Below are 12,731 nucleotides of genomic sequence, written 5' to 3'. Positions count from 1 at the left end.
CTGGGTTATGATTTATTCTCTCTAGTGATCTATGTTTGCAGTGGATTGAAACGTGCTCTTGTTCCTAATATATATTTTATACCTTATTTATCAAGTGTGATGTCAAGGATGAACAAGTTTAAGTTATGGGCAAAGTATGACACTTCTTTAGAGCCAATATCTCAGCAGGCATTACTTTGTAAAGCCCAGTGAGCATGTTAACATTTTCTGAGCTGTTACAGCTGATTCTGCTCTAAGCCCCAGCTCAAGGAATATGTTGAGTATGTTACAATGAACTTTTAAATGTGTTACACTTTGTATAATCCCTTATATGTGTAATGTGCAATCTCGATCCCCGGTGCTGCACCAAGAAATCATCACTGACTGAGCACAAGAAGAGAATTTGAGGTTAAATTTAGAAAGAGAAAGAGGAAAAGAAGAGCAGAGACAGATACACAAACCAACAGAAATACAACCCTCTTGCTTTTTCTCCATTCACCTATAAGAGTAAGGAGAGATGGCCAGGCTTGGAGGGGTAGCAGGAGAAAACCAACACAATGAACAGATATCACTGGTAGCAAGTCTCCAAGGATTAATAATAATTATAACTGTTGACACATACTTTGTGCTTTGATTTCTATTTGTGGAATATTTTACTACCTTTGAGAGAATTTATAAAGAGTCCATGTTCACTTACACATTTAAAATTCCACCTTCATATGTACAGATATGCAGGGTCATCTTTTTTTACAAACTACTTTTTGGATTGTTGAGGCTCCAGCAGTATACATGAGTATTTAGAGTATCATCACACCTAGCCCTGATGAAAGTGAAAGGGGAGTTTGAAACTAGCCCAATGTACTTAAGTGTCCAGTTACCCTTGGGAAAGCTAGTGTGTAATAAAATGTCGTCTTTGAAATACAGCTCTGTATCTCTTACACACAGCTGAAAAACTGCCTCTTCAGCAATGAAGCATGACAGCTGCTCAGAAGCATACTTGTTCATGCTATTCTCTTCCCTTGGTTATGATACCCTCAGTATCTCTGCACTTATGGAGCTTTTAGCCAAATGTATTTTAATTTGTACACAGAGGAGAATTTTATGACACATAGCTATCAGATGATCCATTGCTATAACACACTTTTTTTTTCCATGATCACCAAATTCATAATTCTATAGACAAACAAAAAAAAATCAGGTTCATCTGGATGTATGCCTCAAAGTCCACATATGTACTATATTTGATGTCATTAATATATTGAGGCAAATTTTTTTAGTCCTTCTTCACACGTAAGATAGAAGGGGGAAAAAATGATCTACTGAATCATTAAGTTGCCTATAGGCAACTTTAGGTAGTTAGCAATATTTTTCTCTATTATTTTAGTATTACTTTACAGGGAACCAAAGGTAAATACATTAAAAGATAAACCATCAGCATCCTTATTATTTCCCCTTCCAGAATATCAGTCCTCATGTCTCATTTACTTCAAGTTATTTTTTTAACTGCAAGCACTTCTTGAAGTCTTCACCCTTAGCTTCAGTTGACGAGCTCATCCTGCACTAGGCATAGCCACTAACATCTGTACCATTCCAGCAAACCCCCATCTAAAGGACAGGTACAAAGTGTTCTAAGGCACTGGTCTGGCCTGATCATGCATTCCTCAATGATCCAATACCCAGGAAAGACACATAAAAAATACATAATCAAATTAACTATGTGAAGTAGCACAAATTACTGAAGGCCAGTATAAAAGGATGGCACAAACCCACAGGAGAAAAATTTCTATGGGCTCAGGAACATGCTTGTGACAGAATTTGAAAGGCAAATAATGCATCATGAGAAAAGACTTTTAAGTGCGTTATAAAAAAAGAGAAAAATGACGAAGGTAATGGTTAGCAACAAAATATCATTAGTTACTAGCAAGTGGGCTAACGTATTGACTCTGAGACAGGATTTGGGGAGCAAAGTGATATCTTTTATTAAACTGACTAATTTAGTAGGAAAAAAAAATTACATAAGTCTTCAGAAACACAAACCCAGCTCCTTAGGCAGATGTTTGTCTATTTTCCAGCTACGTCCATTGGATGAATAAAAGAGATTGCCTCTTCCCCACAACCTTCCCTTGCTTATTCTCAGGCTATCAGAGTTACAGCATTATCACTGTATCTTAAAAGTGTTCAATGACCTTTTTGCTTCAGCCTTTGCTTAAAAGATCAATTCTAATGTCATAGCCAATCCCATTAAAATAATAAATAGAAGGGTGAAAATCAGGCTGGAAAAAGGAAAGAATAATGGTAGAATCTACATAGAAAATGTAGTAGTTTTCCAGTTGGTGAGGCTGGATGTAATTCAGCACTGATAATGGAGAAATCAGCAATTATCTTTAGCAACTTGAGCAATACAGATTTCAGAAGACTAGAAAGGGCAAACACTTACTTTTAAAACATCAAAAAGGAGAAGAGAGTCTAACTTCAACCACCAGAAAAGTATCAGAACAAATAATGAAAAGGTCTATTTGTAAGAATCTGGAATATAACCAGGATGTAAGTAAGAGCCAAGATGAATCTTTAATAAATAAGTCATGTCAGGACAAATTTCTTTCTCTCTATGGCAGAGAATAAGCTTTAAGGATAGAGGAGAATAAATACTGTCATGCATCTGGACTTTGGGTTTTGACATCTCACAGGACATTCCCATAGACAAGCGGATTTAAGGTAGTTAGTTACTTGGAAAATCCCGTTCAAAGAATACTTATCAATGGTTCATTTTCAAATGAGCAAGATGCATCAGGTCAGGTTCCGCAAGAATCTGTCTGTATGACATATTCATTAATGAACTGGTAGCTGGATTAAGATGCTTTCTGCATTTGAAAATGACGCTATGCTAAAAGGACTTCAAAGCCTTCAGAGTACAGAATGTACATTTTACACGATCTTGCTGAACAGCAGAAATCTGAATTCAGCTAAACAATTGAATTCACATGCACGTGCACAAGTAAAATTATCTGCACAAATATAAACTGTAGAATGACTGGCAAGACAAGCACAGTGTAGAAAAGAACCTAACAATTAGAATAGATCACAAGCAAGCAATAAAATCATACCATTGCATAAGAAGGAATCATACTGGGTTGAGAAAATGAGTACATTTTATGTTAAACACACAAAACATTCCTTTCACTCTACTCAGAGTTGGTAATCCTTTACCTGGATCCCTGTGAGCACAGCAGGCTACCACATGTCAAGGAATACATCGACCAGCTGGAGAAAGTCCCCAAAACAGAAATAAGAGTGAACTTCCAAAAAAAAAAAAACAACAAAAAAAAGCAAACACCAGTGATCTAGCATAAGACTTTGCAAGAACTGGGCTTGCTTAATCCAGGAGGGGGAAGACTAGGAGGAGATCTGATAACAGTTTTCAAATTTTCAGAAAGATTCTTTATGAAAGGAGATAATGGATTGTTTTCCATAACCTCTGGAAAAGATAAAAGATTGCAATAAGGGAGAATTAGGTTAGAGGTGAGAGAAATATTTCAGTGTGAAAGGCCAACTAAGCAATGAGTAATAGATCGACAGAGATTTTTCCTGCTTGTTAGAAATTTTAAGGAGGAGTGAGCCAAACAACGGTGAGGACTGGACTTCTGTATTGATCCTGCTTTGGAGCACACTTTTGAATTAGTGGATCTCATAAATATTGCACAGACAGCATGCAACTTTCTACCCTTGCTCTATTGCATAGACTGGGGGGCTAAACATATATCTCTATTAAGGGCATTGTAATGCAAGTCAAATATGAAAACTGAAAGTAAAACGATTGCCATAAACAAGGATTCAAAATCCCTTTAACTAGACAGCATACTAGTGACTATAGCAGAGGAATGGAAAGTGGAGATATATATGCTTTTCACAGATTTTTCACAGTAGACTTCTACTTTCTGTCCAAATATTTTGTTGTTCCAAAAAAAATTTAAAGTTTAATTATTAGTTACACCCACAGAATGTGAATGCCTTTGTGAGTAGTCCATATTGCATTGGCTTCTAAGGTTACCTCATGCTCAACAGTTTTCTGTTTCTTCACATTAAATAATAAATAAAATAAAATCAATTCCTGTATCCTCCAGCTCTTAGCTCTGACATGTCCATTATTTCATAAATATCAATTCTTATCACTTTCTTTCCCACTCTGAATTTTTCAATAGGTCATTATTTGTGTAATACTGTTGATGATATTTACTTCACACCAGCATGATCATGGACAAAACTATAGCCTTAATATATGTGCCAGCATACCATGAGGAGGCAAATCCTTTAAGCAGTTTAGATGGTACTCAGAGAGCTGAAATAATGAAACTTATATCTTGGGCCATTAAGAGGCAAGGTGGTCTCTGTTCTCACTGCAATAATGAGATCTAAGCACTCTCTATTTTGTTGTAGCCTCCAAGTCTTTGTCACTTCTTACCTTAATGTTTGTCAGAGGATTAACATAGGGGTGTTTAATTAAGCCTGTGATGTCCTTCATCTCCAGCTCTTTATAGTGAGCACGTCTTTAACACGTGCACCGTTAAACAGACCTCTCCATCTGGTGGAGAAGTACCACCAAGGCCAACAGAAATTCTGCACACAAAGCTGGGGAGGACCAAGTTCAAGAACAGTCAGAAGGCAATGTGCTAGGCTTACTCTCATTACTCAGAACTACCTCTGAAACTCCTTCTCTTTCATAAAACACTTTTCCTATTCTTGAAAAAAATGGAGAATAGCAAAGCATAACTGCTGTTAAAAGCAGCTAAGATTTCACCTGTCCCTGGTGCTGTGCACTCATAAAACTCACAAGTCATTCACACGACTGTACTCACATTGGTAGATGTATATTAGAAAAAGCTTTCACAAGATCACACTTGTCAGTATGGATTCTTGTACTTAGAACAAATCTAGGTATATAAATCTTTTCTAAAAGTGATCTACTGGGGCCTCATCTTATCCCCATAAAATGTGGCACTATGAGAAAATAGTATTTTAAAAAGTTTCTTTACTTCATTGACAGAATTTCTCCAAAATCAGTGTCATCAAAAATGATATTTGAGAGAGGTTTTAAAGTTATTTTTAAAAACAAATACACATACTTTCTGACAGGAAAGAGAAAGCTTGTGGTAAGCTCTGCAAAACCACGACCTACTGCTGCTCTGATCATTATTCCCTGTTCTCAGTTACTGGATCACATGCCAAAGCAGCTAAGATGACAGGGTCCAGGAATAATTGTGTTGGAGCTTTAGAGCTGCCTCTGGGTCTGTCACATCGTCAGATTGCCCCTGTGCTGCTTGCCTTCCTCGTCCTCCTTAAAGCCATTTCCTTTCCTTTCAACATTTTTTTCCTATAATTTGTCTCTATTTTATCCATTCAAGAATAACATTCCACTCAAACCCTACATAGATCCTACTATACACAAGGTGTATATAGCCGACCTTCAAGCTGTGAGCGCAGGTTTTGCTCAGGTGAGCAGATGGATTTAAGAAGCGTATGTCCGCTGGCCTCGGAAATGCATACCTGGAGCCTTTCTGCTGAAACACAGCCTGCACACCACCAGCCTGATTGGGATTCAGTCTGAAGCCCTCACAAATACATACCACACCCCGTTAGTCAAGTAACCATTTCCTATTATAAATAAGACGATCTCTTTTTTTCTTACTAGATCCTGGCTCAGTCTGGAAAACTCAGATTTGGCTTCAGATTTCATGTGCCCTGTTCAGCTCGGGAAGTTTAATCTGCTGTCTGGAAGCAACTTAAGCATATCCAGAGTTGGATTCAGTTTGAATTTTGTCTTCTGTCCCTGAGATAAAAATGGAACTGTGGGTTTTTTTAGGGGGTGCCTGTGTCTACACTGCTTAGACAGAAAGCTCCTGAGAGTGTCCAGAATATCCTGTGTGCCTCCACACCATAGGTGTTTGGGTCACTCTCAGCATACCTAGCTGTACCTCCTATGGATATGCACAAAGGAAAACCTGGGCCGCAGGTTTTGTGGCACGCAGTAAGTCATCTATCACTCAGTCTCTTATTTTTCCACACTACGCAGCTGTTATGAGCCTACCATGCAGCCCTACATAAGACACAGGGTCTCATAGCAAATGGCACGGAAGGAGGAGAAGAAACCAGGGTCACGGCCAGATGCAGGCCCAACGGTTGTCACCCCTCCCCACCGTTTCCCAAGTGCTGACATTGTCTGAACTTGCAAATAGAGGCTATGCCTTCGCGCGGAGGAAGGATAAGGTGGCACAGAGATGCTTGTAGGTGCAGAGGCCCCTTACAAGACAAACTGTGGAGATGCCACCACTGCTGGCCCAGCCACTGAGTGTCTGCAAGCCTGATGGTGAGCACAGGCCTGGGTATAGCACGAGGGTCCCTGGAACAGCAGTGACACTGCCCTTGCAGCTACAGGGCATGCCTCGGAGATGCAGTTAGGGATGTACCCTCCCCTCACAGGGGGTTTTCAGTGACCCTCAGAGGGTGCTGCAAGATGTGGGAGGGCGGACAGTCAGGGCAGTTAGCCCTGATGACATCTTCAACAGTGCTGCAAGGCATTGGGCTTTGAGGTCCAGCTATCATGCCAACTATCACAATCACCCCATTTGTAAACCAGTATTACAACATCCTGTATAAATAAGGGCTTGTCAGCAAGAATAAGATCCTCTAGGGCAAAGCTGCAGCCAGCACTTGCAGGGTGTGCTGCAAGCAAGGTGCGGGGCCTCCCTCTCCTGCTGCCCTTGCGTAGCGCCTTGTCAAAATGATCATCGCTGCCCTGCTGGGAATACAGGCACGATGTATCAAAGGGGAGAAAGAAACCCCAGATAGGTGGGAAGGAGGAAGGAGAAGGTCTAACCTGGCTTCCAGCTTTGATCCATGGATCACAACGTGACGTGATTGGTGATCCATGGAGCTAAGGAACCAGCCTGCATTCTCCTTCATTTGAACACAGGACACAGATCCAGAAGATTGAAGGGAGGTATTACATCTTTTCCAAGCTCCATTCAAGTAGCTCCACACCATCCATTGCCAGCTTGCATTTCACAAGCACAGACTTTCTCCAGTGACGAGAAACATTTACACCACAAGTTCCTTAAGGCCCAGTTTTTGAACAGAGAACAAGACTGTGCCTTTTTAGGAATGTCAGAAAATGCTATGTATGCATTGATAAATTGCAAAATAGTAACAAATTACCTTCTCAAAAATATTTTAAAAGCACATTAGGAACCATTGTGAAAAGACACTAATATAGTACAGTACAGATGACATTCTTATCCCCAGAACATCCTGACCTGAATCTATCTTTATTCAGTACTTTCATGAAGATGGAGTAATCTCTGGGGACTTCACCGAGCACAAAGAGGCAAAATGATGTGTCCACAGTAGGTAAAACACTGATTCAGAGATGTCCTTCCTCAACCCATTACTATACCTGTTAAGCAATATTTCTTCACTTTATTAACAGGCTAAGAGATAATGAGAATTAATCACTGTGATTAATTGTGTTTATAGATAAAATGTGACTGATTGTGTTTGTTATGTCTGAGTTTGGGGAGAAATCATACATTGCATACTGCCTTGGTTCTGCTGCAAGCGCATTTCTCATTGCTCAGCTATAAATAGTGCTCACAACACATGTGAAAAGGATCACACTCCATTCCAAGGTGGAAATCACTGAAGAAAACAGTTTTCGTAAACAAGCCCTTCCTGATGGCTGTCGGAATAATTGGCAGCAAGCGCAACCCCTGGATCGCTCTGCTGACAAAAACTGCCTTGCTCCTCCCTGCTACTAAAGCAACGCTGCATGTCAGGGAGGGCTGAGACCAATAATACAGAAACTGAGGAGTCTTGGTGCCAGCCTTAGAAAAACCCAGTCAAAACTGCACTCCTTAGCAAACCATCTCCTGAGCATGGCTTAGGTGTTCACTGCAGCTCCCACCTCAGCTGTTGATACCACCATCTCCCTGCCAGCGCTCACCACAGGCTCAACGACGGCTCAGCCCCGCATGGCAGACACAACAGATGTCTTTTGCCAAGTTAGAGATTCTCGAGGATGACAATTTCACAGCCTCCACACAGCCTCTTTCAGTGCTCCTTAGAAAGGCTTCTCTTGTATCTCACTGGAGTCTTCTCTGCTACAGCTTAAGCACATTTTGCTGTACTGTCCACCAAGAATATGGAGAACTATCCTTTTTTGCACAGTTCTTGGTTTACTTTTGAACATCCTAGACAAGGATGTACCTGCTAACAATATTTTACATAGTTCAAGACTGTTAAGTGTTCGTGTATCATCCTGTTCCAGAAAGTACATGGCATGCAGCAGGACTGCTGCATTTAATCATTTGATGGAAAGTATGTTTAAGGGATCACGCGCCTCTGCTCTGTCCAGCAATGTCACGCAGCATCTCCAGTACCTGCATTGCACAGCATTTAACGCTCTGTTTTCCCCCTTCACCAATCACATGCGCAGTGCTAACTGCAACTGTGCCCCACGTCCCATGAAGTACCCCTGCCAGGGAGCCTGGGAATTCTTTCCATTTCATGCATTAAGCCATATTTACATGAGCATAAAATATGCCAGCTGACTTTGCTATTACTAAACATACCATGAAACTGATAGAACTGATAGAAATATTGTTTTTCAGATATATTTAGGCTGCAAGCAAACAGGACGGTGCATATTCATACCATCCTCCTAGACAGTTTGCACAGGTCACCCTTCAGAGGTGCCCACCCCTTTCCACCGACTCTATGAGGAACACAGGCTCCTAAATTCTGGTGCACCAGATTGTATCTCAGTCTGATATCTAAAGTAGACAGTGAGTCAATCTTGCATCAACACCAACATAGGTGGTTATCTCAGCATAGCACTTTTGGCGTATGCAATATTTGAGCAAGACTACGCACACAAACCTCCCATAAGCGTTCAGGCTGGCAAAACTCAATGGCTCAAATACTTACGAAAGAAGCAGACCAGTCCTGACTGAAATAAATTTGTTTTCAAATGTAAGTGAAAGCACAGGAAAGATTTTCCAGTCTTCAGTCTAACAATTATGGTGAGGCACCTAAAGCAAAAGCCTTCATTTGAGTCACTGGGCAGTATATACATCCACCCTTTACACGGTTAATACGGAGTTTCACAGTATAGGCAACATGTTCCACACTTCTTTGGAGATATCCAGATCTTCACAGAGAGAACCTGTTTAGTTACCGTTGACATTTAGAATATGCTATTTGTTTTCCTTCTCCTTTACATTTGACAGCTACAGCTTAAGAAAGGACTTTGATACAGCCCGTGACATGCCTGAGGGTATTTTTAAAAAGAAGTTTGGGGGAAGAGGAAGAGAATGAATACATGAAAATAAAGCCTGATCTAAATTAGTAAATTGCATGTTCCCAGATGTTTCCTTCTTGAAATCTCGCATAGAGCAACTGCATCAGGACACCTGCAGTTTAAGGTTTTCAGTTGTCGCTAAATCTTTCCTCCTTTTTCATAAGCTGATCTCATATTTTCCAGAGTGATGCTGTTTTCACTTCACATCATCTGTACAAACAAATAAAATATTCCCTCCCCCACAAACACAAGCACATGCACACGCATACTCCTCTCTTTGGTCTGCATACAGTACCTTGGCACCAAAAAGATATGTGATTAAGTTTTAACAAGTGTCAAAGCCAAGTGGCTCACAGACACTTACCTGGAGATCAGAATGTGGTTTAGGTGCTTTCTGAAATTCAAATTAGCAAGTGTCATTCTTCCTGCCTTCTACCACACTTTAGGGAATGTTTGATCTGCAGAGAGAATGAGATACAGAAAATGAGCAAGAGATAAACCCCCAGGAACCAGGGGCTCAGACTTCCCACTCCCAAGCACTGCCCCTGCCTCTGGGAGCATGTGAATAATCAAGGTTACTCTTCCTTACATGGCCATATTGCAGGGCACTAATGTAGTCTACTGTAGAACCAATTCCCTCATAAATATTTAGGTCAAGGATTTCAGCATACAACAACAGTACAATTAACAATTCAAAATGCTACCACTGAAAGTTATTTTTGACACCATCAGCTGGAAAGGAGCAGACATGCCTTTGTTAAGTTACGATGCAATCTATCATTTGTAATAAAATATCAATGCAAAAACAGTCCCTCAGAGCATTGATCAGAAATTTCATAATCTTTTTTTGTTTGCTAAAGTACAGATTTTATGAAGGCTGTCATGGTCTCATGTTACTGCCATGTTGCTCAGAAATAAAAGGCATTGCAAAGGAAGGAAAGAGATCTAACATCTGATGACCTACATGAGTTCTTTACTGTTAAAAATGCTAAACTTAGGTAGTTTCTGTATAGGAAAAAAATGAAATAGATTGGTACACAGAAAATGTATTGTATACAGCAAATTCAATATGAATTTTACACTACACATGGTCAGAATTAATGTATCAATGTTTACCTACATCTACCCCTCATACCTCTGTAATACACTATTACACAAGTGCTTGAAAAAATGCACCAACAACCACAAAACCAAAAAGGGTTGTGATAGCAGATTGCAGTGTATGAGCAAGTGACATCTTTTTTTTTTTTTTTTAAACTAAAAACTATGAAGAATTATGTCCAGTGAACTGTAAGGACCTGGATCCCTTGTCCACCTGTGCATCCCGTTAAGCTGCAACTAACAAATTGTAAAGGGAAAAAAAGATAAAATTAAAAAGAAATCAAGTGTCAGGAAAATAGGAACTATCCAAGAAGCAGATTTTTCCTCTTGCTTGTGCTCAGTCAGTCCTGTACCACCAGTCTTCTACTTTCACAGCTTCTATGTTTGCATGCCCAAAGCTGAACAGTGCATCCTCCAACCTCACACTGAGCCGTGGGGCTGAGTTTTACCAGACTGCATGTACTGACATTTTGTCCATTTACACACACTTTAAGTATTGACTCCCTTCTCCTGCCTCAGGACAGAAAAAAGTGACATCTAGTTTTATAGTGAATCTTCTAGGTTTATACTGACTTGCTGAACTCAGGATTAATCATTTCCTGGATATTGATATAATTTTGGATATTGATACGAGCAATGTAAAACACACAGGGGACAGCGTAAGAAAAACTTGTAAGATCAAGGCACCGTGAAATCTTTATCTTTTCTGTGTGTTTTTCCTGTAGGTCCCCCCTTCGCTTTCAATCCCTCGTCAAATTGCACAAGGACCTGCTGCACCAGCCCTTGCAGAGAAGGCAGCGGGGCAGGCATGCAACACGCCCCCGGCCCAGAGAGGAGGGACCCCTTCGCAGTGACTCTTCTTAGGTGCAAAACTAATGCAGCCCTGTCAGAGCACGCTCCTGACTGCATCTAATTCTCAAGTGACCTGTTTTCCTACTCACAGAGCAGCACAAGGCAAGGACAAAGGGGAATTAATACATTCAAAACTATATATGCCTCTTATTGTTAATAAGAGCCCACTTAGATATATAGAAGAGGTACAATTGCTAAGTCTTACTGACAATCAGATTACCCCTCCCTGTGACTTGCTAATCAGTTTTATATATACCTATGAGTACAGGATGTGTTACGTGTACCTTAAAATCTTTGCGATGATCCTCTAGCTTGTCTTCGAGTGCTGCTAATTTTAATGTGGCTATTTTTTGTGGGCAGCAGGTAAGATCTGAGTGCTTTCTGAAAATGCAAGAGGATTTAAAAGGATGCAGGGTCCAGATCTGAAGACATTCTTTTTACTTTATTTTATTTTTGTTCTTTGGCATGTTCAACAATCTGTTCTTATAGACTGATGCCATCACTTCAGAAAAGGTATCGTGGGAGCAAACTTGAATTGCAGTGTGAAAAAGCAACAAAGAAATCACTCTGTTCACCTAGTCCCAAAGATTTTTTCCAAATATATATATACACACATACACACATACATAAATGCTTTTATAGCTCTGTTGAACTATAGAAGTGAATAAAGAGACAATCATTGAATAATTCATCAAATTTTCTTCCTTTATCACTCAAGTCCAATCTTCTCACATAAACATATAAAACCAAACTGAATTCTACCAAATTATTAATATTAAAGATGCAACTGCAGGATTTTACCCCAAAGAAAAAAAAAAAAAAAGGTTTTACTAGTCAGCATTGGTAGGATTTCTATGACCTCAGCTAGAGACAGACATCTAGATCTGAACCAGCCATCTTAGCTCTGTGTATAGTCAATGTAGATGACAGAGTCCAGGGACCGAGACATCTCATCCTAAGCAGAGATCTAAACCAAACCATCTCAATACATAACAAAAGCATCTACTTCTCCCACTGCTAATAAGGGCAGCACACAATCGCTAGCTCAGGTATAAACATCTACCCCACAGATGTTTAAAGTCACAAGAGATTAAACATTCACTGTGTCCAGTCGCTGGCAAACATTAAACAAACCAACCTACACAAGTTGAATTATGACTACAGAAACTGTGTCACACAAATACATATCAATATCCAAAAATATTCCAAATATACTGTTACCTTCAAGTAACAGTAGGTAACTGCATTTAAAATGTGCTCTCCAGGATACCCAGCCAGATCCATTGCAGAGTTTATATGTCAATAAAACACTCTCCTATGGCAACAGAGCTTTGACCTGACTTTAGTGAAACTGGGCCTTATGCAGAGAAAATTCTTTCTATAGTGTTTACTAATTTAGCTTGCAAGGCTGTGTTTAGAGGGATGTTAAGCATTAACTAGCATGTTCTCT

The 12,731-nt window shown here is 39.9% G+C and overlaps 1 long non-coding RNA gene across 1 annotated transcript in view; it reads right to left on the bottom strand.

Moving 5' to 3' along the window:
- The window catches only part of LOC142600610 (uncharacterized), a 147,163-nt gene that overhangs the window by 30,048 nt on the left and 104,384 nt on the right, over positions 1–12,731 (bottom strand). Inside the window, exon 6 of the long non-coding RNA XR_012834187.1 lies at positions 9,693–9,786. This is a non-coding gene — a long non-coding RNA (uncharacterized LOC142600610). The remainder of the gene's footprint in view (positions 1–9,692; positions 9,787–12,731) is intronic.

The sequence above is a fragment of the Balearica regulorum genome, chromosome 2 (genome assembly GCF_011004875.1).
Source record: "Balearica regulorum gibbericeps isolate bBalReg1 chromosome 2, bBalReg1.pri, whole genome shotgun sequence".
NCBI classification, from domain to species: domain Eukaryota; kingdom Metazoa; phylum Chordata; class Aves; order Gruiformes; family Gruidae; genus Balearica; species Balearica regulorum.
Note: the sequence above shows the minus strand (reverse complement) of the source record. Positions and strands in the feature narration are given on the sequence as shown.